Here is an 8,169-nt window from a genome sequence, read left to right on the forward strand (position 1 = left end):
TTTTTGGAGATCATGTGTGAAAAATAACTTTGGTGAAATATGTTTCGATCTGTCTCCCTTTATGAATCCTTCCTCTAATTGGGCTATGCATGCAACATTATCTTCATATATGCGGGTATTTTGGTGTCACACTTTAGGCTACATCTTCACACTTTAGGCCTTATCTTCCTCTGATGAGATGTATCACTGATCTCAACCGCACACATTCTCTACCTGCTTCATGAATAGCTACTATCTTAGCATGATTTGAAGAAGTAGCAACAATGGACTGCTTTGTAGATCGTCATGATATAGCAGTACTTCCGCATGTAAACAAATAGCCTATTTGAGATCGAGTTTTATGTAGATCAAATAAATAACCTGCATCTGCAAAACCCACAAGATCTGTGCTACCTTTGTTAGCATAAAACAGACCTATATCAATAGTACTTTTTAAATATTGTAGTATATACTTAATTCCGTTCGAATGTCTCTGTGTAGGAGAAGAGCTATATCTTATTAGCAAATTAACAAAAAACGCTATATCAGGTCTTATAGCGTTAGCAACATACATAAGTGCACCAATGGAACTAAGATATGGTACTTCAAGACCAAGCAGCTCTTCATTCTCTTCTTGAGGTCGGAATGGATCTTTACTCACTTTAAGTGAGCGAACAACCATAGAAGTACTTAATGGATGCGCATTGTCCATGTAAAATTGTTTTAAAACTTTCTCAATATACACAGATTGATGGATAAAGACTATGTCTGCTAAATGTTCAATTTGCAGACCAAGACAAAGTTTTGTCTTTCCAAGATCTTTCATCTCAAATTCTTTCTTTAAATATTCAATTGCTGTTTGGAGCTCTTCTGAAGCTCCGATGAGATTTATGTCATCAACATAAATAGGAAGTATAACAAACTATGATTTTGTTTTCTTAATAAAAACACATGGACAAATGGCATTATTTATATAACCTTCATTTATCAAGTACTCACTAAGGCGATTGTACCACATACGCCATGATTGTTTTAAACCATATAAAGATCTTTGTAATCTGATTGAATACATCTCCCGAGACTTTGAACTAAATGCTTTAGGCATTTTAAATCCTTCTGGAATTTTCATATAAATTTCATTATCAAGTGAGCAATAAAGATAAGATGTAACTATAACGGTTCGCTTTTTACGCGGTGTTAAGGCATAAAAGCTACTACAAATTCATTGGTGCTCTTTCGGACTTATTTTTTGAAAAGAGTCGCCACCTAATTTTTAGGAAATTAGGAAAATCGGGGGTGAAGGGTTTATTCAAATACCTTGAAAAATCCTTCGTAATCCAGAGTTCTAGGTAAGGGTTCTAATGATCCCCTGGAGAAGGTGTTAGGCACCCCAGTATTAAGGATCCGTACTATACGGTTGACCTTTGAATTCCAACATATGAGTATATGCATGAACTGTCCATTTAGTGTTCATTCTCATAAAAAATCTTGTCATATTTCATATCATTTTGAAAAGAATTTGAAGATGTTCTTTTTATATATAAGGTACCTAGGTTTGGATTTATAATATCCGGGTAAAATAATTCCCCATTTTTTGTATGTAAGGGTGATGTATTTCGTTTGGAAATGAGTATAAGATTGTTGTCTTATTTGAAAAAAATGTAAACTTAGTACGTTTTGAAAATGTCCAATTTTGTCCATACTTTACTCATACTTTATTTGGTTTGATCCGTATAACACGTTTGGAACACTTTATCCGAGAACTCATATGTATACGAATGTATTTATTTTAGGAAATGCATTGTTTGAGACAATTTATGAAATTGGTTTTGTGTTTTGGACTTTCATAGCCAACATTTGATTTTTTTGAAAGAGATCTACCTATTTTCGGCCCAAATGAGTTTGTTTAAAGGCTTTAGGGGTGTTCATACCCGCCCCTTCTTTGTTTTCTCATATATGGGCTTTGGCCCGAAAAATCACTTTTATTTTTATTTTTGACCAATTCTGGCCTTGTCCATTTTTTGTCAAAAATTAGCGAGGTTTGGCCCCAAATTATACCAAGTTAGGCATAAAACACTTACTCATTTTTTATCCTTTAGTTCTAGGAAACAAAACTTGGTTTTGGCTTTGGAAACCAATTCGTTTAACACATTTGCAATACTCAAAGCTTTTTGAAATACTCTTTTCATTCTCTTGTTTTAAAGATTTAAAACCATGCCAAATAGTTAATTAATCCGCTTTTAAGTTATCAAAAATCATTACGCTAAATCCGAGTTTTTGAAAGAAGTGGTTTGGGGACTTAGAGTCAATCTAGACGGCATAAGTACTGTCGTCCTAAGACTACTAGTTCACACAACAAGGATTCTATTATGACATGAGTTTGTACAAGTTTTGCAAATACATAAAAAAAAACTCAAAACAAAACGAAGGAGAGGCAATGAGCAAATGATGTAAAGACTAGGGGCGTACCGAGCCACTAGCCTGCCATTTTCACCCATACTGGGCCTTCTGCGGGCCAAGCTTTTACTTCGTCTTTGCGGACTCAATATCTCCGAGGAAAGAATTTTTCTTATTGGGCCTGAGGCCCAATAGGCAGGCTGACCCGACCCGAGTGGCCATGTGGCGAGGGAGGAAAGAAAAGGGAAACCGGTTAGTTTATAATTTTTGAACTTATCACAATTATACTAAGACAAAGGGGAATATATCAAACATATACATGCATATCAAAACAGGCTCAACTATCACGATTATACTAAGAAGAAAGGCCATATACATCAAACATACACATGTATACCAAAACAGGCTCGACTATCACGATTATATTAAGAAGAAAGGCCATATATATCAAACATATACATGTATGTCAACACAGATTCCACAGGTCAAGGAAGCAAGGCAACTGTGCCAAGGCTTATGTGTGAATACCACCAGGCCTGTTGGCTGGTCCTGGGCAATGAGGAGGAAGGGTAAGTCGTTGCCCCCGTATTCTTGATGTCGTACAAGTTCTAAGGTATTTTACGAACCCCAGGCATGGCTGGTCACTGGGGAAGGCTAAGAATAGACCCCTACCCCAAATTACCTTGTCCCATACCAACTTAACCACAAAAAAATAACTAGATCCTAGGATAAGACATTGCACAGCTGCCCAAATTCACCATATAATGTAATTTAAGAAAACAAAGCATATAAATTCAAGGATTTGCAGTAGCAAAATATGACCATGCACACACTTATGAGAGAGTCCCAAAACAGACTAAATGAATCAAAGAAATGAAAAAACCAAGCCCACAGTCATAGGGTGACACAACTGCAGCCCATAAATTTATAAATGGGACAAGGGCAAAATAACATAGCTATAGAGAAAAGATAGCACAGTTAGAATATCAATTATGGAAGGATCTGCGAAGATGAATCAAAGTCACACAGTCATAAAAAAGGGCACACAAGCTGCGACACTCAAAGGGGAAAATCAGTACCAAACACACCACTATGACATGAACTAGAACATCTTGGCTTCTTACCAATGAGAAGATCACATAGAACCAGACAAGGACATGGCTATGGCAGGGAAAAGGGGGTAGGACTGGGGTTCTCCCATAGCTGAGCCTTATGAACTAGGCCTGAAATCAATCTAGAGGGGCAATTAATGTACTTTCAAGGACAAGCAAACAAAAACGGATAAAGAAAGTGAGCAAGCCAAATTTGTACTTTTGCCTATCCTTCCATCTTTATTTCTATTTTGAACTCATGTGCACAATTATTCTTCATTTGGGTCAAAGCTAAAATCAGTCTTACTAGGTCAATGCTAACTCCAAGCTAGGGGGGAGGGTCTCACTAAGCCTAAGGGGGAAGAATCTGGGCGGTTTCTAGAATTCTTGGCAATGAACCTCAGCCCCACAAACCACAGAAGTACATAGGACCTTTTATTTGAAGGAGACTGTTGTGAACCAGGCTAGGCCTGGCTTTTTTCTTCCCCTTTCCCCAAGGCCTCTTTAAAAGGCCTTTCTTAGGTCATGTGGCTTGGTTCATTTCCAGCCTTCTCTATGATCACATGGAGGTTGTATCTTTTAAGGTTATCTAGCCTAGAACTTAATATAAAAGGGTTCTAAGTGTACATGCTCAAACCAAAAAGACATATCCATTTATACTAAGGTCAAAGCCATTTCATTGAGAAAACAGGGCAGGTTAAACTAATTCAAGTGATGGCAGGATCAAGTTCAATCAATACAGACTATTCAGGCTCCCTTGGCTTCCCAACCTCATCCCAGATAGGTTTACATTCTTCATAGATTCAAGTTATGGCATAAGTCCCATCCCAACTAACACCAAGAGTACACATGACCAAACTAATAGCAAAACAAGCACATCATTCTCACAAAAAAGGGCCTAGGGAAGGCCTCACAAGTAATCAAGACTTTAGGCAGTGTTACTTGTTCCAGGTAGAAGAAAGTTTGACAAAGATTTAGGATTTCAGAGCACATATTTAAAACTGGCAGCTTCTAAATGTTACCTCTCCCTTGTTACCCAAGCATGTAATAGACATATTAACTAATCAGGATTACTTGTTAACAAATGAATGAACTTTGAAGGCCTTTGTTAAGGAAAAGAGATTTCCAATGGGCTGGCACTTACACAAAACAGCCTTAAAACAATTTGACCCTTAGCAATGATCTTTCAAATACTTAAACTAATTAGAAGCTTTTCTCAAGGAATGAAAAAAAAAAAAAGGAAAGAAAGCAAAGATAGGTTTGTAGCATGATCATAGCTTTGGTAAACAAGGGGATTCATTCATCACATAGAAAACAGGTTTCAATCAATAAACCAAAGGGGAAAATTCTCAGACACTAGTCATGGATAAACAAGCTAAGAAAAGGTGGGTAAAAGACACATGGCCAACAACAGGAGCAAACTACAAGTAACAAAGTGATACTTAGTTTCTCATAGTGTGGACTCATACCAATACAATACACTTATCAGTGCCATTTTCTTGCACACAACTGGTTTAAACAATAAAACTCAAACAAGCAAACTCCCAAGTTAGAGAAAAACAAACCTTCAGGAGACATGGTAAAAATCATACATTTGGACTTTGCAAACATTGACAGCAGTTCATTTAACTTTAGATGTATCCCCATCCTCTCTTTTTAGATATAGCTAAGTTTTTCTAATCTACCTAATAGAGTTTTTAGGCAAGATATTGTACTAAGAAAGCGCTCTCTTGGCGAGCATGTGTTGGAATTTTTTCAAAGATGACTGATTCAATCTCGTGCCGCTTGAGGTCGTGTCTAGTGATGGCCGCTTCGAAGATCGTTACGTGCTCCTCCTGATTTGTGGTTCCATCATATTTAGGAACATTCAAAGATTTCAAATTTCTTTAGGATGAGTGCGGGAGCTGCACTTGGTTTGTATGGAATCTTTCCATATTTCCTCACTCCCGGCCTCTTTTAGGACAGGGGAGCCCCAGGTATTTGGCTCATCTAGTCGTGGAGCTCTTTTTCTAATTTAGCGATCCTAGCCAAGTTTTCACTCTGTTTGACTGGCCTCGGCTCCATCTGTTGTCCACCTCGGGAGTCCACGAGCCTTAATAACCTCCGAGTTATCTGTAGGGCATTTAATTGGTGTTCCTTCAGCCACAAAACTCATGAGCTTTTCCATGCGATTCATCATGGTACTGTTCGATTCCAGAATTACTTCTAGAGTTATCTCCGATGGGGGATCTTCTGTTTTGTACATTTCTTCCATCCTAGGGTGAGGGCGCCTTTTCCTTTTTCTGGAATAATGTCTACAAGGAAGCCTCTCCCTGCTTTATATCGACTGGTTAAGATGGTCTTTCTTAGTTGGGGCTTCGTTATGGGTTTCCTCCTACGATAGTGCTATCTCTTCCCGCTCTACCTGCTCTTCCAATTTCGGGTTGATTTTTCTGACAAAGCTCTGCTGGTTCCTCAGCTACGAGCCCTAGGGGTCCTTCTTTCCTGTTGGAACACTGCTTCTTAATGTGCTATTATCTGTTACAGGCATGATCAGACGCATTTTCTCTTTTTTTTTTTAACAGAACGACTCTAGACCTAAATGTGTCTTCTAAAGTTTTCTGCTTTAGTTCAGGACGACACCATAATTGTCTATCCCCACAGACGATGCCTAACTATTTTTCGGTGAAATTGGGTTTAACCAAAAAATCAGGTAGAGATTTTTTTTTCTTAGGGTTTAAAGACAAGTGGGATGTATCTAACCCCGAGAACTCTTTTTATGAGCCCTGTCCAGAGAAGTTTAGATCATGATATAGTCGAATAAGCTATAAAAGTAATGTAATATGATCAAAGCAAATAAAGATGATCAGAAAGTAATGATTCCGTGTATGTAACCTGTTCTTATAAGAATAGAATTTAAGACTTTTTTTTATAAGCCCAACCAAGACTTTCTAACCCTAACATTCCAATGATATGACATGACTATGGCTTGACATGCATTTCTGCTATGATATACTGATCGAGGTCTGCGGGCATGACCCGAGTTCGTTGGAGTGGAGGACAGCTGTGTAGATACCCCAAACTCTCCGAGCTTCCGATTGCGAAGGCTCGCCTGGTTATATAAGCCTTCTCAACTTTTCATAATCCCTAAAATACAGCCAATGTGACCTTTCTGCCACCCCAACATATATACTTATGGTGGCACTCTGATTGATAACTGCTGATGTGATGGAAGTTTGTGAGAATGGAAACCAACTGAACAACCCCTGTGGCTGTAATGGATACCCGGGCCCAGACAAGTTTTTTCCCGCATACAAATACTATGTCTAGCTCGGAGTAAGCGTAGGGGAGACAACAGACTCGAGATCTTGAATTTACCACAGTTACGCATAGTGTTTCTAAATTATTAGTCGCAAGTGCCAAGGTATCCATAATCTTTCAAAACACTGAAGCGACGATTTTGTAATTCTCGATTAATTTTCTTAAATTCCAGGTTTTAAAGTATACGATCTTATTTATTAAAATTAAGTTACTAAAGAGAATACACTTTAAGTATGTAAAGACCCGCTCAGTCGTTATGCGTGTTTTGACCATTCTACCTTTGCTAGTACATTCCGGAGGTTAGAAATAAAGGACCTAAATAATTTGGTTGTGTTGTATGTTGTGTTTTGTGACATATAAGTGATTCTGTGATGTGTTCTTGACTTGGTTTGTTGTTGGCTTGTGTTCATAGGGCCTTAGAATGATTTTGAGAGACTAAGTATAAAAAGTTGTGAAATTCAGTGCTCACTGGTCAAAAAGGCCTCGCTGCAATAATGATTCTTCATTACAATGAGATCGTTGTAGCGAGAAAGGGGATCGCTGCAACGAAGGGTGGGATTTTCCCAGGGTTTGTTGCAGCGAAGTTCTTGTTCGCTGCAATGTCGCTGCCATGAAGACTACTTAAGTTTAATGACCAGTTTAATAGTTATTTCGTGCCCATACTTCTCATAACCCCCAAAACAGTTCCCAAGAGCATATAAGCTACTTTCTAAGGCTAGGGCACTATTTTCCATCAAAGGTAAGCCTTAATCACTAAATTTCTTCGCTTAATGTTCATATTAGATTCTTGTTTCAATCAAAAGACCATTAATGGGAATTGAAGGGTAGAACACAAATACCAAGAAAATCCTAGAATATTAATGGGTTATTGTTTATTATCATTTAATGTTGTTTAATCATCTAAGAGTATAGATTATCACTTCATAGCATGAGAACTGGATACTCAATAATGGAAATTATTTGTCGAGATCTAAGTTTCCAATAACAATGGGAACTTTGGTTAAAACCATAATTGTAGGGTTGAATTGATTACAGAACCCATAAATTGAGTTAATACTCCATTATTTACTTAGTATTATGATTTCTAGACTTTGAACGCTCTGAGGCATTGCGAAAGGGAAAGGCTATTGCGAAGTGATTCCATTGCTCAAACCTTCTTTGAGGTAAGTTACGGTTTACTTGAGTTAGACTTTGATTAGTTGACTATATATGTTGCATAATTTATGGGAGAAAGCATGTCTAGGTCTTCGAACTTGGAGTTTGGTGATCGTTGTTAGTTGTATGATTTAATTGTGTGAAGTGATTCTGCATTGTTGAGGCAGTAAACTTGAATTGTATTCTTGAGGCTCGTTGAAAGGAGGTGTTCATATATATACCCTTCAGAGATGAATTGAGATAGCTA

This window comes from Lycium ferocissimum, chromosome 8 (assembly GCF_029784015.1).
Source record: "Lycium ferocissimum isolate CSIRO_LF1 chromosome 8, AGI_CSIRO_Lferr_CH_V1, whole genome shotgun sequence".
Lineage (NCBI taxonomy): Eukaryota > Viridiplantae > Streptophyta > Magnoliopsida > Solanales > Solanaceae > Lycium > Lycium ferocissimum.